At 41.3% G+C, this 20146-nt stretch overlaps 1 protein-coding gene across 8 annotated transcripts in view; it reads left to right on the top strand.

The window, feature by feature from the left end:
* LOC309646588 (uncharacterized protein) overlaps window positions 1-20146 on the top strand; it is a 341945-nt gene that overhangs the window by 278750 nt on the left and 43049 nt on the right. The window lies entirely within an intron of this gene.

The following is a 20146-nucleotide window of genomic DNA, read 5'->3' as shown; positions in this document are numbered from 1 at the left end:
GGGAGGCTTGGCTCTGCCTGGCTGCGAGCCAGGCCTGGCTGCCCCCGTGCTCCCGGACCCCAGGCCTTCAGACCCAGACTGGCGTCTACACCCTGGGCTCTCCGCTCCCAGGGCTTAGAACCCCACCACCAGCTCTCCTGGCCTCCAGCTCCTGGACAGCAGCTCTTGGGCCTCCTCAGTCTCCAGAGTCACAGGAGCTGACACCTTATTGGCTCAGAATTGGCTCTCGAACATGATTTGATTTAAAGACTTGACCGACGCCCCTTCCACTAGTAAAGGGAGCTCTCAGACCTGAGCCAGTTTACAGACCCAGCGCCCCTGGAATGCAGGGGGGGCTGGGCTCCCTAGAGGAAGGACCCTGACACATGGCTGAAGATTCACACTGTGCACCTTTCTCCCAGCCTTCTCCAGAGGGACCTGTGGCCTTTCACCAGGGAAACTGTACCTGGGGGAAAGGAAATAATCGGGGATTACTGGACACTGGATAATTTTCTTTCCTTTATTTTCCTCATGAATTCATTTAATTTAATTTACTGAGGTCATTTGCATTACTTTTTTTTTTTTTTGGCTGTGTTGGGTCTTTGTTGCTGTGCGCGGGCTTTCTCCAGTTGCGGCGAGCGGGGGCTACTCTTCATTGCGGTGCGTGGGCTTCTCATTGCAGTGGCTTCTCTTGTGGCAGAGCACGGGCTCTAGGTGTGCAGGCTTCAGTAGTTGTGGTGCACGAGCTTAGTTGCTCCTTGGTGGGATGTTCCCAGACCAGGGCTCGAACCCGCGTCCCCTGCATTGGCAGGCGGATTCTTAATCTCTGCGCCACCAGGGATGTCCTGCGTAACTTTTTTTTTTTAACATCTTTATTGGAGTATAATTGCTTTACAATGGTGTGTTAGTTTCTGCTTTATAACAAAGTGAATCAGTTATACATATACATATTTCCCCATATCTCTTCCCTCTTGCATCTCCCTCCCTTCCACCCTCCCTATCCCACCCCTCTAGGTGGTCACAAAGCACCGAGCTGATCTCCCTGTGCTATGCGGCTGCTTCCCACTAGCTATCTATTTTACATTTGGTAGTGTATATATGTCCATGCCACTCTCTCACTTCGTCCCAGCTTACCCTTCCCCCTCCCCGTATCATCAAGTCCATTCTCTAGTAGGTCTGCATCTTTATTCCCGTCTTGCCCCTAGGTTCTTCTGACCATTTTTTTTTCTTTAGATTCCATATATATGTGTTAGCATACGGTATTTGTTTTTCTCTTTCTGACTTACCTCACTCTGTATGACAGTCTCTAGGTCCATCCACCTCACTACAAATAACTCAGTTTCATTTCTTTTTATGGCTGAGTAATATTCCATTGTATATATGTGCCACATCTTCTTTATCCATTCATCTGTCGATGGACACTTAGGTTGCTTCCATGTCCTGGCTATTGTAAATAGAGCTGCAGTGAACATTGTGGTACATGAGTCTTTTTGAATTATGGTTTTCTCAGGGTATATGCCCAGTAATGGGTTTGCTGGGTCATATGGTAGTTCTATTTTTAGGTTTTTAAGGAACCTCCATACTGTTCTCCATAGTGGCTGTATCAATTTACATTCCCACCAACAGTGCAAGAGGGTTCCCTTTTCTCCACACCCTCTCCAGCATTTATTGTTTGTAGACATTTTAAAATCAAGATGAAATTCATTTAACATTACATTGGCCATTTTAAAGGGAACAATTCAGTCAGCGACCTTTAGCACATTTACAATGTTGTGCAACCACCCTACGCGTCTAGTTCCAAAACGTCTGTATCACCATTTCCCTCCATATCTCCCTGGTCTCACCCCCTCACAAATACCTCTCTGCAATCTGTACAGATTTAGTACAAATGGAATAATACAATATGTGAAGTTCTGTGTCTGCCTTGTTTCAGTTTTCAGTGTGATATTTTTGAGGTTTATCACATTGTAGCATGTTTCAGTACCTGATTTTTATGTCCATTGTATTTATATACCACAATTTGTTATCTGCTCATCCACTGATGGATGTTTGGGTCATTTCCACCTTTTGGCTACTGTGAATAGAAGTGCTATGAATATGCCTGTACGGGTATTTGCTTGAGTGCCAGTTTCATTTCTTTTGGGCCCATACTTAGGAGTGGATGGCCGGGTCACAGGGTAATTCTACATTTAACATTTTGCAGAACCACCACCTGTTTTCACAGGGGCTTCATCATCTTACATTCCCACCCAGAACATATGAGAGTTCCAATTTCTCCACATCCTCCGCAGCACTGGTTATTTTCCATTGCTCTGAGCTGGAGTAATCTTGCCATACTAAGCTGGACTGCCTGCAGCTCTGCTTTGCCATCTCCTCCTGCTTCTGGGTGCCCACAGATCTGCCAGAGACGCAAGCCTAGGTCTTCTGTCTTTTCTGAGCATGTATCCGGGGCTGGGCATGCATTCTGCATGCCCTTTTTCGCTGGTGTATGTGGTGGTTGTTCTGAGACCTGCTTCCTGCAGACGTCCTTCTCTGCTCCTCCTCACGCTTGGGTCTATCTGACCAACCTGTCTGCTGTCCCCGCCCCAGGTGGGCATGGGTGGTGGATGTCAGCACAGCTGGTGTGTTGACAGACACCAGTGCCACTGTCAGGAAAACAGCTCCAGCCCCAGGCAGCGGGGAGGAAAAACAAGGTCAGCTTCTGTGCCTGTCCCTCAGGGAACTTCTGAAAGTTCAAAACACAGTATTTTAAGAGTATGTATTTTAAGAACCACAGTATTTTAAAAAACAAGGTCCATAGTAGCCTCTGAACCATGGAGCCACACCAGGAACGTGGGTCTCCACACCCATCGTGGCAGCCACTCCTTTTCCACTGGTGGGAAAAAGGGGGTGGTACAATAGACAGGTGAACAGAAACACCACACTTTCTTACCAAAAATTACCTGCCCTTTTCATTATTAAACAGTCCTCTGGTTGCTGGAAGTTTTGGATTAGTTTCTAGAGTTCCAGGAAATTGATTCTACAATTCTCATTTTATATGAAATTCTCTTTCTTATCTTTAAAAATTCATTCTTTGCTTTCAAGTTTTAAACTTAACCCTTGCTAAACCGAACTCTTGTCACCCCGTGCCTCAAGTCAGGCCTTTCTTTCTCTTGCCCGTCTCTGGAACTGATAATCCTATTTTTTTCCTGTTTTATTTTTAGCTTGCCTTATTCTACTGGAATATAAGCTACCCATGATCAAGACTTCTGCTTTGTTCATTTCTACATGCCTTACATCTAGAAAATATGATAGGCACTCAATGAACATGTGTTGAATAGATGTCAAATTAAATGATCTTTCCACATGTTTCTACCTGAATTCCTCAGTGTGAACAAAGCTGTCTTATTTACATGGTAGTTCGTCTCATTGCAATTCTCATTACAATTGTCCCCATTCAGCTATTGTTTATGTTTTTAGGAAACTGCAGTTCTGGTCTGTAAATGCCTTGGGAATGAGGTTTTATTTACCTACCAGTATCTTGCCAGGTATAGATTCTCAGCTACTGTTAATCATTTTAAAATCTCCAGTTGAACTCTAGAGGAGCAAAGAGGAGCATTATCTATACAGAAGCTGCTGGTCTGCATCACATAAACAGCCCGGCTTGTCCCCTGGAATGTCGGCATCTACAGGTGGTCACTCCAGTCAGCCTGTGTTCACTCAGCACTAGGATCTCAGTCATTAGTGGTCACCCTACCTCCTCTTCTCCCTCACAGTTTAATGGTCCAACAGAGCCCTATTACATTTGTCAATTCTTGTCTAGACTCCAGCTATGTTGCTTGGTTCCAGCAGTTATTGAAAATAATCAGAGATCTTAGTAAAATGGATCAAAACTTCATTTCAGGGAGCTCAAATATCATGATCCTTTCCTTTTTCTGTTTGCAGAGTTCTACTGTTCAGAAATATCATAAAGTCCTTTTCATGGGCTTAGAATAAAACTTTTATATTGATCTTTCATCCTTTTTAGTCCTTTTCTATTTTTGGTAGTTTTTCAGTGGTAGACTGGTAATAAAAGGAAAACAACAACAACTAGGACAAAACTGTAGCTAGGAGATAACTAGAAACACACATTTAGAAACACATTTTCATCTATCATATTATTACTAATGGGACAAAAATGGGAGCAATCATTTATAGTAAGGAAATCGTCAACAAAGTTTAATGTACTGATACACAGAATGAGATATTATGAGGCTTAAAATGATGTCTAAAAATATTGAGTTGTTCATTACATAATGTTAATTAAAAAGGGATCAAAATCTAATACATTCTGTGATACTTATTTTGTTTGAAAATTTTCAACGCAATAAAATTTGAAGAAAATACATCAACAATTTTAATGTGCTTCAAAGTCCTGAGAATACAGATGTCATTTATTTTATAAATTTACTTTGTTAAATCATCCTAATCATCCATAATGTACATTTTTTTGCTTTTATTCTTAGAGAAAAAATATTCAAGAGAGAAAATATATGTACATACATGCATTTTCAATCTAATTTAGGTAATTCTGCATTAAAATTTTAAAGGCTTCTAGGAGCCCTGTTATGCCCATAGTTTATCTGTTCATTCATTCAGTCTAGCAAGTCTCTTCTGAGTGTATGAAGGATGCCAGTTCCTATGCTAGATGCTCACAGACCTGCAGGTCCTTCTCACCACTGTCGACCGGGCATGGTCCCTGGCCTGCTCCCTCCAGGCTGTGTGGCTCTGAGGCCAGGGCTGCACCGGTAACACTTGTACCTCTACGCCCAGCATGATGGCGGTACAGACAGTGGCTCCTTATGTGCTTTCTGAATGAATAGATAGAGTGGTATTTTTTTTTTTAATTTTTATTTATTTATTTATTTATTTATGGCTGTGTTGGGTCTTCGTTTCTGTGCGAGGGCTTCCTCTAGTTGTGGCAAGCGGGGGCCACTCTTCATCACGGTGTGCGGGCCTCTCACTATCGCGGCCTCTCTTGTTGCGGAGCACAGGCTCCAGACGCGCAGGCTCAGTAATTGTGGCTCATGGGCTTAGTTGCTCCACGGCATGTGGGATCTTCCCAGACCAGGGCTCGAACCTGTGTCCCCTGCATTGGCAGGCAGATTCTCAACCACTGCGCCACCAGGGAAGCCCTAGAGTGGTATTTTTAAAGCTCTAAAATTCAGTGTAAGTGTTCAGGTCAACACTCGCCACAAAAGGAGACATAGGAGGTAAAACACAATTGCACGGTAGGCGCAGCTAACGCCTGCTGTAGGGGCTCAAAGTGCCCTTTCTTTAAGAAAGTCCAACATTTTTTCAATGTGTATGTTATAAAAATGTTTAAATGCCCACACCTGCAAAGGATGTAATAAGTTATAATGAGTTTTAAACATTGGCAGTGGGATGTTGATGGTTCAAACCTCCCGGACATGAATGAGGGCTTAGCTTCCCCTCCACCCCCGTGGTGGGCCCCGAGGTCCTAAGTTACCCACCTTAAACATTACTGATTTATAATAAATAGTAACACTGTTTAAAACATGTGGGACAATGTTCATTGCAGCTCTATTTACAATAGCCAGGACATGGAAGCAACCTAAGTGTCCATCAACAGATGAATGGATAAAGAAGATGTGGCACATATATACAATGGAATATTACTCACCCATAAAAAGAAACAAAATTGAGTTATTTGCAGTGAGGTGGATGGACCTAGAGTCAGTCATACACAGTGAAGTAAGTCAGAAAGAGAAAAACAAATACCGTATGCTAACACCTATATATGGAATGTAAAAAAAAAAAAAAAAAAGTTCATGAAGAACCTAGAGGCAGGACAGGAATAAAGACACAGGCATAGAGAATGGACTTGAGGACACGAGGAGGGGGAAGGGTAAGCTGGGACGAAGTGGGAGAGTGGCATGGACATATATACACTACCAAATGTAAAATCGATAGCTAGTGGGAAGCAGCCGCATAGCACAGGGAGATCAGGTCGGTGCTTTGTGACCCCCTAGAGGGGTGGGATAGGGAGGGTGGGAGGGAAGGAGACACAAGAGGGAGGAGATATGGGGACATATGTATATGTAAAGCTGATTCACTTTGTTGTAAAGCAGAAACTAACACACCATTGTGAAGCAATTATACTCCAATAAAGATGTTAAAAAAAACCCCAAACATGTGGGAAATGCTCTTTAAAGTCACTTAAACACATGTCCATTACTAGGTTAATACAGGGTACAATACTATGTAACATAATTTGAGCTTTTATGTGAATCCCAACAGTGAATTCATATGGATTACCTCATTTAATCCTCAGAGTAACTTATAAAATTGGAATTATTCCTAAATCCATTATGTAGATTAAAAAATAGACATGGATAGGATGAACAGCTTTCTGAGGCACACAGCAGTGAAGGGAGAACGAGCAGCTTTGGCCTCAGCCAGTTTACTGCTTTTGTTTCTGAAGGCTAAGTGTACCCGATGAGTCGGGACCTTATGCCGTCTGTCTGTTTCTTACTTTATCATTGAAATATCTATGTTAACTGAGAGGGACGCACTTTCCCTCCCCTTGACTTAACCTGGCTGATGACTTCAGCGGAGGATGTTGGAAAAATGACCAGTAAATCAGCTTGTTCTCAAAGACCAGTTCAGCTTCTCCGGCGCCAGGTGACGGGAACTCCTCCAGCCCAGGGAGTCACTGGTCAGCAGTGACAGGGCAGCAGGGTGCTGGGACGACAGAGAGGCCGCCGTGAGCACAGGCAGGAGGGTGAGGCTGCCGGGTCCTCACTGGTCTTTCCAGAAAACTGACTCCTTCAGTACTGAAGACCGGCTGGCTGGCTGGGCTAAGTGAGTACCTCCTCCAGGGAGCCCGCACTGTAATTCAGGTCCGACTTCCATGAAAACCAAATGCCTAACGTCTGTGGAAAGACTCCTTATGTTTGCCAGGCACATTTACTGATGGTCTTCCAGAGCATCCACGTGTGTGTTTACGTGTGTTCTCTCCCGGTTCAGTGGAAGCATCTGGAAAGCATAAATCACTAGCGTCCTCTTCACCTCTCTGTCCCCAAGCACCCACTACCTGGTACATAGTGGTTTCTCTGTGTCTATTCTATGCAGTTGGGGCTTTAGAAGGTTTCTTTTATGATTTTATTGTGACCAGTGAGCCGCTCTACTTACCCTGTTCTAACTCAGACTTTTCACATCTTACTGGACACGTGACTTGGTCGCCTTTGGAAAACATCTTGTTATTATCCTGCTCAGTTCATACATATTCAAATACATGTTCATATATCTCAGACATATCAGATCAGTAGACAGTTTAAATAAATGAGATCACATCAAATTATTGTCCATGAGTTGGGTACCTGTGCAGATCATCCTGCCAATCTATTATAATGGTGTTTTTTTCTCTTTCGGGAATTGCATTACTATAGGTTAGTCATCAATAGCTTAGCAGGGAATTCTAGGTAACTATTGATAGCTGCCTAAAGTTTTCAGACAAACAATATATACTTATATGGTCACTGTATAATCACTGTCACAATAAAGTAATTGTCGAATGTCATTGTTATTGTCTTCTATTTCTAATATAAAGTGATATTCCCAGGTGAAACACTGTAAATATTTCATACCAGAATATGAAAATAAAATGAGACATTTCAAGGACAAGACTTAATTCATTAACTGTCAAGAATAAATTTAAACAACCTGAAAAATGTTCATGGCATTTCCTGTCTACTATCTGAAAATTCACTTATTCATGAATTATTGAACTCACGTTTTAAAACACTGTTCCCAAAACTAGAACAAAAGATATCTGCCCTAATAAAACCCCAAACTTTATCAATGACATTTTGATGCAGTGCAAAGAAAGACATTTTAATGACAAGAATATGAATCATTGACTATTGAGAAAATGAATAAATTCTCATAAAATATTATATTTATTCAATTGAAGATATAAAGCCAGATGACGAATCTGATACATAGAACATGAATATTTCAGACTGAAATCACATTATGTTACTAAGCAGTATCAAGACTTTATAATTAGGGCTTCCCTGGTGGTGCAGTGATTAAGAATCCGCCTGCCAATGCAGGGGACACGGGTTCGAGCCCTGGTCCAGGAAGATCCCACATGCCGTGGAACAACTAAGCCCGTGTGCCACAACTACTGAGCCTGCACTCTAGAGCCCACGAACCACAACTACCGAGCCCACATGCCACAACTACTGAAGCCCGTGTGCCTAGAGCCCATGATCCACAACAAGAGAAGCCACTGCAGTGAGAAGCCCACGCACCGCAACAAAGAGTAGCCCCTGCTCGCCACAACTAGAGAAAGCCCGCGTGCAGCAACGAAGACCCAACACAGCCAAAAATAAATAAATAAATAAAATAAATAAATTTAAAAAAGACTTTATCATTAAGCGAATTTAATAAACATCTAAAGCGCCACTGTAAACAAGCGCTGACAGTGGTTATGTTTCAGAGAGAGTACTTCCAGAAAAATCTTCCAAAAGACTAACTTCATCTCTTGATTCATTGTTGAGAATGGTTTAATAATAAGATCTGTAAAAAAAAGAAGAGTTTCCTTCCTATGTCCATGCGTTTGTGGTTGGAATAAGTAGGTATTCAATGACCTCATTACAAGAAACGGAGGCTGTGGGCATCCGCTAATTTGACGGAAGAGAAACAAAGCGCAGGAAGAAACAGAATGTCGCTGAGTCCTGTGGTTCAGCTGTGGAGACGCGGCACGCAGCACCAAACGCCCAGGGAGGGCGACCTGGTGTTTTAGCTCCATCCCTGGTTGTGCCTGGGAGCCGGGGGGAGTGATGGGAAAATACCCCTCAGCACAGAACAGCACACCTGAGCCAATCCTCATCAAAACCAGGAACCGGCGCAGGAGTTATGGGGAATATTGAACAGAACCAGACTGAAAACAAGGGGTGGACCCCAGGACGATCTTCTAATAAATGAAGCTAAAGCAATAACACAGCATGTTACAAAAAAAAAATTGCTGCCTTGGCAATATTCTGAACAAAAGAGCTAACTAATGCATCGGGAAGTCAGCCCGAAAAGGACTTAAAGCTAAACAGATCCAAATGGCCCCAGAGAGTGCTGAGTGAGAAGAGATTTTCACTGGAGAGATTCAGTTTTAGAAATTTGTATGTCATGACCGAAGTCAGCAGAAAAATATTCTTGGAGATGGAAAGACTCTGAAAATGCGTATCCTATTTTAAAAGAAATTTTGGAAAACATACTCCTGATGGTCTTAAGATGCAGCTAAACAGAGGATTTGAGTGTTTTCGGTGACATGGAAGAGCTGGCGCGATTGCAGTGAGATGGGACTTGGCGCCAGCGGCTGGTTTCGGGGGATGGCGCTCCCCCTGCTGCTGTGCAGGTCCGCGCGCCCCGCAGTCCTGGTGCCCAGGTTCACCCAGGCAGCACTGGCCATCCATGCAGAGGCTGCTTCCACCTTGGGGTCCCCCTTCCCCACATGTGCGTGAGCCTCAGATTTCTAACGCCTGCATTTCTGAGAGCCAGGACCCTTCCCGGTAGGGAGAGGGCAGGTGAGCAGAACAGTCCCTAGGAAGTAGGGTAGCACTTTCGTGTGTTCCTTCCACGTTTCACCTTGAGTGTGTGTGTGCCTGTGGGAGGCATGTCTTCAAATCCATGGAGTGGAAAAAGAGAGGTGGGGTAATCTCCTCCTAGAAATCCAAATAGGAATTCTCCTCCCCCTTTGGCTTTCTCTTCACCGTATTATTCTCTCCTTCCTCCTCACAGGTGGGACGAGGGTCAGAACCCAAGACTCCAGCCTTACCTGGACCGTCCCTCCCTAACTACCTTCTGCTTCACGTCCTCCCAGGTAGAAGTTTCAAGGCCTCTCATCTTCCTGTCTAATGGGGGCCTCTCTCCCATCTGTCTCCTGCCCCCCCACAGGGGGCCCCTTCCCAGGAGATGCAGAGAGAGACACTGACTCCTCCCTGAGAGAATTCTAAGATTTTATCCCCGTGAGCACTAGTGAGTCGTCACTGTAGTTACTGGGGTGGCTGTAGCTGACTCTTGATTTTTATTCGAGCTGGCTTTCATGCTATCATAAGATAATCCCCGTGGTGACTTCCCGGTTAGGCATGATGCTGATGACTGAATAATCATGTTAATTAAATTTTCCTTTTTGGTTCACGATGAGATTTTATTAAGAACAAATGTTGCATTATTTCCCATGGGATTTCAAGTACAATCAAGTAAATAATGCGTTTTCTCCTTGGCCATTTTTGTATGTATTACGTTAATGAATCTTGTCTTTGCAATTGATCTTTGTTTTCTGAGAACAAAGCCACTCTGTCAGGGTCTATTATTATTTTCCTGAAATGTCATTCTATTTGCTTATATTTTACTTACCATTTTTGTCTGTATATAAATGTGTAGTAGTTTGTGGTTTATTTTTGCTTTGGTTGTCAGCATGGCGTTAGAATTGGGGACTATTAATCACGACCTCATAAAAGGCAAGTTTTCGTCAGGGTAGAAGAGAGTTACATAGGTTGACAGGGCATAGAGTAGCTCAGATTTCAAATAAATAACATGTGTGAAATAAAACGACCACATTTAAGGGTACCACATTTTTTCATTGCAAAATAATGAAAGTGGAATATTTTCCAGTTCAATTTTTAGAGAGGCTCAAAGCATGAGAAGACATTTTATGGCTGGCTTGTTCTGTAAGAGACAGAACTTGGAATAGTTTTAAAAAGTTGAATCATTAAGTTTATTAAGTCCAAACATTTGTGTGATTTCCAGCCACTGGAAGTAGAAAGCATCAAGCCATTTTTTTCTACTCATTGTTCATTCATTTTGTCGTTATTAAAATTCAAACTGTATCCTTGTAGTTTTATTCTAATCTTGAAAGTAAAAGAGGGTAGGAAAAACACAACTAAGAAGCCAAAGGTTTAAGATTAGAAATATATAAGTAATCATTAAAACTGGAGACTATGCGTGTGTATCTATACCTATCCATCTATTTCTATCATTTATCTGGACATTCATTTTTGTCTTTCTTCAAGTTTTATTAGTCTGTTCCCACAGGTCTCACCACCAACATTACAGGCACTAACTTGAAGGGCTTTATAATTTAAACAGCACATTATAACCATGTGCTAGTTCACCAGCGAATAGTTCCCTGTCTGCTTAGAATTAAATTCTCTTGGAGAAAACGAAGAAAAAACAAATCATATGTTTTTGAATAATGCTACGTGCATCGAAGGAAAGAAATGCAGGTTGAAGGAATAAAACTCAGATGAAGGGAGGTTGGCCTGGTAACGAAGATGTCTGCAGTGGTACAGACGGTGTGATTCGCGAGCAGGTGTGGAGGGACCGGACGCAGGCAGCCGCGTGTGTGTCTTGAAGAAGATGCTCCAGCAGGAGATGCTCCAGCAGGTGCAGGGCCTGTTTGCGCCCCCAAGTTCTCCCTCGGTGCCTCCTGCTTTCCAGGAGCGGTGTCAGTGCTCAGGCCACGTGAGTCGACGGACTAACTCCCTGCCCCCTCTTTGAAGACCCTCCTCTGCAGTCGGAGCTCGGGGTGAATATCCGTGCTGCTTCCACATGTGCGCACAGCAGGGCTGGGTCCCAGCACCCACACTTGCTGCCATTCCCTTTCTTGCTCCCGGGGTAGGGGGTGTAGTGACACCCCTTCCCAGCCGGGCTCCGGGGAAGGCCTGGCGGTGCAGCCACTGCTGGCGCGAGCCGGGGTGGGTGCAGGGCTCAGGGAAAGGTCTGCCCCCGCCCTGTTACCTGCTCCGCTGCCTGCTCCGAGCAGGCAGGAGAGGAGACCGCCTGGGGCACCATCACATCAGAATGAGGCGCCGGCACCACTGCAGTCCCGGCCCCAGCCTGTGGGGTCGCAGGGCGCAGACCCCGGGTTCTCACACCGAGTCTCTGAGCAGCCCTGGAATCGCCTAGCCCGGACTTTTCTGTATATGGAAGAAATAAACCCGTACCGTGCTGGCCTCTTTTTTCGGGTGTTCAGCCAAAGCGGTTTCACACACCGCAGAGCTGCAGAGAGCTGGGAGCCCTGCGCACATGTCACTGCTGTCATTGGCCGGTCACTTTCTCCTGTGTTGCTTCAGCATCTGATGGAGCAGCTGATGGGTGTTTATCTTTGTGCGCCCCGGAACTGTGTGCCCTGAGTGCATGAAGCCGCATGTTTTCCCTTTGGGGGATTTTCTTGTCCTAATTCTTCCTGTCAAATCAAGTTGCTCTCTTTCGGCAAAATTTGTCTCAAGACCTCAATCCTCCCTGGAGAGCTGCTTGTCTACCCCGCCTGGCATAATCACAGTGTTGATTCTTGTATCCCCATAATACCTTATTCATAGCATTTACTGATGGATTTAAAACATCTGTATCTTTTATAGAAAGCTTGGAGTTGTTGAGGTTTTCTTGAACATTTCCAATCCAACTCAGCAGACTGGGGAAGGAGACCAAGACCAGGGAGGAAGTGGGGAGGGAGGGAGGGGGTCATTTGGAGAGGATGTGAGTTTTGTATTCATTCAACAAACACTGAAGAAGGCAAATACTGAACAGAGCAGACATTTCCTACTTTCACAAGGTATGTAAATATCGAATATCTAGTCATAATTACAATGAGTTCTACAAATGGGAAAGTTGACGGTTCCAGAGTGTCTGAGGGGATTCCCATAGTTATCCCGAGCGCAGCTGCAGAGATGCTCCGGGCACAAGATGAGAGACACAGAGGCAAGTGATGTAAACATAGCCAGAGAGCACCTGCATTCAGAGCTCAAGGCTACAGCCATGGCTAAAGCAAAAAGATAGGTAAGACAACGTGATTTGGGGCAGAGAGATGGTCCTTCCTGTGTCCCCATCTGGTCACCACTCACCCCAAAGATTGCTGTTATTCTGACTTCTAACAGCTTAGGTTATGTTTCCCAGTTTTTAAACTTAGCATAAGTGGAATTATATAATACAAACTGCTTGTGATTAGATTTTTTCAGGGTTGTATTTTTGACATTCAACTATGCTGTTTATCATTATTTCATTCATTCTCATTATTTAGTGTAAATTTATGTGATTATAGTACAATTTATCCTTGTATTGTTGATGGATATTTGGGCTATTTCCATGCCATAGCTCTTACGAACAGTGCTGATATGAGCAGTTTTGTACGTGTCTTTTGATGCATAATTATATGCACCCACCCCCCAAATTAGCCATTTTAATTCTCTGAAACTGTGTTCTATAGAATCTCACTGAGATCCTAATTTACATTTCCCAGATGACTAATGAAGTTGGACACAGTTTCAGATGCTTATTGACCTTTTGGAAATCTCTGTTTGTAAGGTGTCTACTCAAGTTTTTGCCCATTTTCCACTGGTATCATGGTTATTTTTTTCATTGAAATATAAATATTATACCTGTAGTTAGTTGTTGCTACCCACTCTGATGTTGGTCACTTATAGCTTTGTTTCTGTTGTCTGTTTTTCTCCTTTGTTTGTCTTAGCATGCTTTTTACTTCTTTGAATGACTGCGGGGAATTTTATATGAAAAAATGAAGAGGTTACAGGTGATGTTCTCTACCTTCAGAGGAGATTTATCCTGTATCCTGGCAGTTACGGCAGGAAACGGAAAGGCAGATAACCTCAAATCTCTTAGGACCTGATTGGTGGTTTATAGCCTAGAGTTTATTGTCTTTGTAAAGCACAGTCTCCGTTCGGTTCATCTACGTTCCTGGAGGGTAGGACCGCAGGGACAGAACTGATTCTGAGAACTCACCTTCTGTTTGGATCCCACAGTCCGTTTTGTGTCCTAGCAGCTCCATTCTGCTTGCAACCCTTTGTGCTTTGCTCCTTACTCTCCTGCATTAGTGGACGATTGGCATACTGTCCATCATGTAGACAAATGTGGGCAGTGTCTCCTCGGGACTGCAGTTGCCTGAACTTAAACTCTCCCACATAAGCTCCCCTTTCCTCCAAGCTCTGGCCATTTAAGTCCTGGGTATGCTAGAAACCCTCTAAGTCCTTCAAACTATTTTTGGTATTTTATTTAACTTTTCTAATTGTTCTCAGTGGGAGCATTTATCTGTTTCCAGCTTCTCTACCAATAGCCAAGAGTGTTAGCTTCCAAAACTATAATCTTGATTTTATTTTTTGTTATCTCCTCCCATAATTTCCTCTAGCAAGTGTTCCCTCTTTTTCTCTCACCTCTATTTTTAACCTGTTTCTCTGGACTAGAACTTTTTCCTCTAGCTATAAACGTTCTTACTTCTCTGTAAACCAAATGTAAAAAAAAAAAATGACCTTGTATCACACTTGAAAATAGCCCCTTTTCTTTGCTAAGGCCAGTTTCTTTAAAAAAAAAAAAAAGGCTTTATATCTGCTATGTCTATTTTATTACATCCAATTCCCTCCCCAAACGTCTACCCCTGAAATGTAGGGTTCACCCCCATCACTCTGCTAAAACCTCTCTGGATTATGGATATTTCTACTCAATGCAAAAACTTTTTTCAACTTTACTGAGGCTCACAGATGTGACAACACCTCACCTCCTTTCTGTCCAGGCTGTCTTCTGGGCTCTGTGTGCCACCTCCCCAAAGCTGGTGTTTTTCCCACCTTTCACATTGTCTTCATCTCCCTTTTTTGGCCTCTATCTTTAATGCTTATATTTTACAAACCCAGCCCATAGTTCTTCTTAATTTACCTGATTTCCTTGGGCAATTTTGTACTTTCTTTTGGTTTTAGCTGTCAAAATGTTGGTGACAAGAATACAAGAATTCTTATCCCCAGTCTTGACTGTGGTCCTGACACCACCGTCACCAAGAGTAAGGATTCTAGAGACATCAGGCTGGGATGTGAGTCTTGTCCTTGGTAATTACTATTTGTGTAAACTTGAGAACATTAATTGACCTCGATAAAGTAGGCATATAATAAGGTACCTCCTAGAGTATTTGTGGAAATTATTGTATGTAATCAGCCTAAGACCCCCAGGGACAGATCTGCAGACAATAAAGTCAAGTTTGACTTTATTGACTCATCACCTTGAGGGTAACGGTCCACTGGGGGCTCCGTGGGATATTACATGAAACAAAGGAAAAGACTGAGTTGTCGGTTTGGGGAAGGTTGCAATTTAAACAAAATTTAAAGGAAGTCATCTATGTGCGTGTGCACGAGTGTGTGTGTGTGCGTGAGTGTGTGCGTGTGCGTTACAGGAAGATCCAAAGTAGAGCACACTGGTGAGACGTTTACCTTGAAATCATTCTTCCTGGATTTCCAGCTCCACCATGTACGTGCTGTGTGACCACGGGAAGTTACCCAACCTTTCTGTGCCATGTCCCTTCAACCCGTAAAGAGGGATTAATAATATTTCAAAGGATAGTTTTTATGATTAAATGAGTTAATGAATGCAAAACATTTTGAAAGTGCTTGGCACATAGAAAGGTTTTGCTGTTAATGTTGTTATTATTATTATTATTATTACTTGATAGGTGCAAAGAAGATGCAGGAAATATTGAAGAAACATCTGATGTGTAGCTAAAAATATGTATCACTCTTAGAGAACCTACTAATTAATAATGTACAAATGCCGTTTTAAACAAATAGCTGCTGAATGTTACTTTTACATTAATGTGGTTAGAATCACAATCTAACTGGACTTGTAGAAATTTCTTTAGGTTTAGGCATAAAAGAAGTTTTTGAGAGAATTTTTATTAGTTGCTCTTCAAATCATTTGGGGGCAAAAAAATGCAGTTCAAAATCTGAGAAATCTCCATCTTTTAATAATAGTTCTTATTCATCTAGTGTCTATCTTCTGAATATTTTAAACTTTCAAAAGTACATGTACATATTTGGGAGAGAGAGAAATAGAAAGAGAGATGAAGAGAGAGAAATTAAAATGATTGGAGAAGAAGCTTACCAATACTTTAAAAATAAAGTTGATATTTTTCCATAAAAATCCATCTTTACTCAGTAAATTTGGAAACATACAAGTAGAAAACATGAAATGTGTACTCATAATCTCACCACACACAGTTAATGATTTCAACACGTGGGTACATTTTGTTCCGTATATTCACAGGAATTGATTTGCTGTTTTAATGTCTTTTGGCTTAAGCCAAGGTCATGAAGATTTATTCCTTTGTTTTCTACCAAGAGCTTCACAGTTTTAGCACTTCCACTTAGGTCTGTGTCCACTTTGGGTTAGTTTTTGACATGGTATGAGGTAAAGGGGCCAACTCCGTCCTACTGTGGACAGATTCCCCATGTTTGCTAATTTTTTTATTGTGCCAAAATGTACGTAACATACTATGTATCATTTTGACCGTTTATAACTATATAATCAAGGGCATTAAATGCCTTCACAATGTGTGATCATAACAGCTGTCTATTCTCAAAACACTTTCATCATCTCCAACAAAACCTCTGTACCCACTAAACAATAAATCCCCATTCATCCCTCCCCATGGTCCCTGGCTACTTCCGTTCTACTTTCTGTCTCTTTGAATTTGTTTATTCTAGGTACCTCATCTAAGTGGAATTATGTAATATTTGTCCTTTGTGTCTGCCTTATTTCACTTAGCGTATTGTTATCAAGATCCATTCCTGTTGATGTATCAGAATTCCATTCCTTTTTATCACTGATTAACATTCCACTGTATAAAATACCATAGTTTGTGTTTCCGTTCATCTGTTGATGGACATGTGAGCTGTTTCTATCTTTGGCTACTGTGCTCTATGGATATTGGTGTACCAATATCTGTTCAAGCCCCTGCTTTCATTTTTTTTTTTTTTTTTGATATATACCTAGGTGTGGAATTGCTGAGTCACATAGTTGTTCTATGTTTCATTTTCGAGGAAACACCAAACTATGCTCCCCAGAGGCTGAACTGTTTTACATTCTCACCAGCAGTACACAAGGGTCCCAATTTCTCCACATCCTCTTCCCCAGTTTATTTATTTTAAAAAAATATCCATTCAGGTAGGTGTGAAGTGGGATGTGATTGTGGTTTTATTTGAATGTTCCTATTGGCTAATGATATTGAACATATTTTCCTGTGCTCCTTGGCCTTTTGTACACCTTCCTTGGAGAAATGTGTATTCAAATATTGATACTTTTCCCATTTTGAATTGGGTTTGTTTTTCTGTTGTCGAGTTTCTGGAATTTTAAAAAATATATATGATGACAAATGAGGAGTCGGGCCCTAAGGTGTTGTGATTTTTGATAAAAGCTGCCTACCTCTTTCTCTTTAGAGTGTTTCTGTCCCATTTTTCGCTACTGGTTTGAACATTATCCTTTGCATATTGTGGGTAGTTACCCATAAATATTTAATATACATATCTAGATACATAATTTTCTTTAGGAGTACTATATTAACCCTTTGGTTTACTTCCTTTGAGAATAAGAGACCTTTTTATACATCTTTCTTTCAAGCCCTATGATATTATTTTCTAGTATTCTAATTTGCTTTAAATAAACACACACAGACACACAGTTGCTGGCAGCATGATGGTCATTTTAAGCAACAGTCTGTGGATGTGGTGCAGGCCTTACTGGTACTTTACTCACCATTTCTTTTTGGGTTCATTTTTATTTTTATTTTTGCTTTATTACATCCTCTAGCCAGTAACTCATTTGAAGACGGTCTATACATATAAGGTCTTCTTTGTTTTACTACATCTGAAAAAAGTCTATTTTATTCTCACTTTGGGTTGTACTTTGGCATAGAATTTTAAATAGTAATTTTCATTCACATTTTGGGGATGTTAGTACATTGTCTTATAGCATTTTATCAACTTGGAAACAACTGTTTATTCTGAATGTTGTCCCTTTATAGTTTTTAATGTTGTTATTTTATTTTTAAAATTCTGCCGTTTCCTCTATTATTCTGCAGGGGGCCGTTGGCCTGACTCACAGAGACCTTGGGTATCAGACTCTTTTCCTCATTCTACAGCTTTGAATTAATACCTGGGGACTCTGCATATGTCTGTAAACAACATCAGTGCCTGCTATGGCTGTATTTTATGTTGTATATCTTCAAGGTTAATGAAGCCACTGGAGCTGTCCCTAACACATATCCAGACTCGCCTCCCTACAGAAATGCTCAAGCTAATTGACTGCCTCTGTGTGTGTGCGTGTGTGCAAGTATGGCTGAGGCTTCAGAGGCAGAATTGACCTTTTTGATAGGCCTCTCACTCAGCAGCTGCTTTCACTCAAAACTCTATACATGCCTTGTAAACCTTTCAGGGTCTGGAAGCTTCTACTTCTGTCTCTCCAGGACAATTTTTCTGAACTTTCAGACATTAACCCTTGACTATGCAGGCTTCCTTCCATTTATTGGAGAGAAATAAATTCAGCTTGATTTATGAGTTACTGTCTACATTGAGTCTTTCAGGAAATCCATTCTAACTCAATATTTTTTTCCGTAGAGTTGCCTTCCGCATGCTTGAGTATGTATTTTGTGTTTATTTACGATTTATCCCAATTGATTATTATTTGGGGACATCTTTCAATTTTAGGATTTGTGTTTTTCTTAATTTCTCAAAACACTCCTGGCAACATCCATTAAGTATTTCCTCTTTACTGTGTTCTCTATTTTTTGTTTCCCAGAAAGCTTATTAGACATATGTTAGACCTTCTCAATCTATGCTCCATTTTCTTATTTCCTCTTCCATAGTTTCTTATTTTCCATAATATCTAAAGTTCTACTTGCCAGTTTTCTCATTTGGGGAGCAACGTCCTGTTAACTAATTGTTCTTAGGCAATTTAAACTCTATTGTCTATTTTTTATAGTCCACCTGGCTAGTTTTCGTAACTAATTTTCTCATCTTATATTTTTTCATCACAAATTTCTGATCTTATTTCATGGAATTTATTTTTCCCTTTATCCTTGGGATGATTTTGAACATACTAGTTATAGCATTCTTTTTAGATAGCTTGATTGATTCTGTTTTTTCCTCTTGTCGGGTATGTTAATTGTCTTTTATGGGATGAGTTTTTCTCCTATCTCTTTTGTTTTAATAGCAATATAGAGATATAATTGATATTCAATAAGCATTTCTGGTGTTCTCCATTCTTTATGGCACATCTTTATTTCCATGTTTGAGTCTATGTGAGATGAAGTGGTTAAATAAGTCTAAGAATACCAAAAGCTAACAATTGTGTAATATTTTCTATAGACGTGTCATATAAGCATGCACTTAATCCTCATTAAAAAGGTGTGAGGTAGAAACTGTTATTAATCTCATTTTACAAGTAGGAAAATTCAGGGGAGGAGTGGTTAAAGCAAATGCCCAAGGATAACTCGGTAGCAGGTGAGGGAACCAGGAATAAAAACCTAGGAAACACGTCTAACAGGGCAACAGGATTCAGGAACAAGGATGAGTCTATAGGTGCTAAACTCAAATATGTAACTCTTTGGGATATATGGTTCTACTTGGCATTCAAAATTGAGAAGTTCAGCAGGTAGTTGCAGATATAAGCTTATATCTAGGGGAAATAGGTAATTTAATACTCACTCTACCTTGTAAGTATTAATAGGTTTCTATAATTTCTAAGGAATATCTAGGTATATGTTGGACAAAAAGTTATTGTATTTAGATAATTACTTGTATAAAACAGTTTGTATAGTAATTTAGAGTCCATCTTTTTCTGCAAAATCTGAGTTTTCTGTTTATTGACATTATTTAACAGTTATTAAAAATGAACATTGTGTACTATAAATAGAAGCAATGTGTTTTTAAGACAAGGGATCTTGAACAGAGATAGACTCCACAGAGTAGAGTAGGGCTTGTCAAGGCAAACGGTGGCATTACAACATTTGCCTTAGTGCCTGCGGTGCTTTCTGCTGCACCCTCTATGCTGGGGACCACCTTTGTAATCTACCCCTCACACCCATGGAGATCAGCCCTTTAAATTTTTTTGTTTATATACGGCTAACTTTGTAAGGATCTACCAAACCATTCCCACCAGCAGTGCGCAAGTTCCCATTGCTCTACAATCTTGCCAATATTTACTATTGTCCTCTTACTTAATTTCAACCATTCCAAGGTATTGCATTGTGGTTTTAATTTGTGTTTTCCCATACTGAGCATGTGCTTTTTTGGCCATTCTAAAGCTTTGTTGGTAAAGTATCTGTTCTGGTTATTTGCTTTTTCATTGTCCTTATTTTGTA

Source organism: Balaenoptera physalus (assembly GCF_965194825.1).
Source record: "Balaenoptera physalus genome assembly, chromosome: 17".
Taxonomy (NCBI): Eukaryota; Metazoa; Chordata; class Mammalia; order Artiodactyla; family Balaenopteridae; genus Balaenoptera; species Balaenoptera physalus.
Note: the sequence above shows the minus strand (reverse complement) of the source record. Positions and strands in the feature narration are given on the sequence as shown.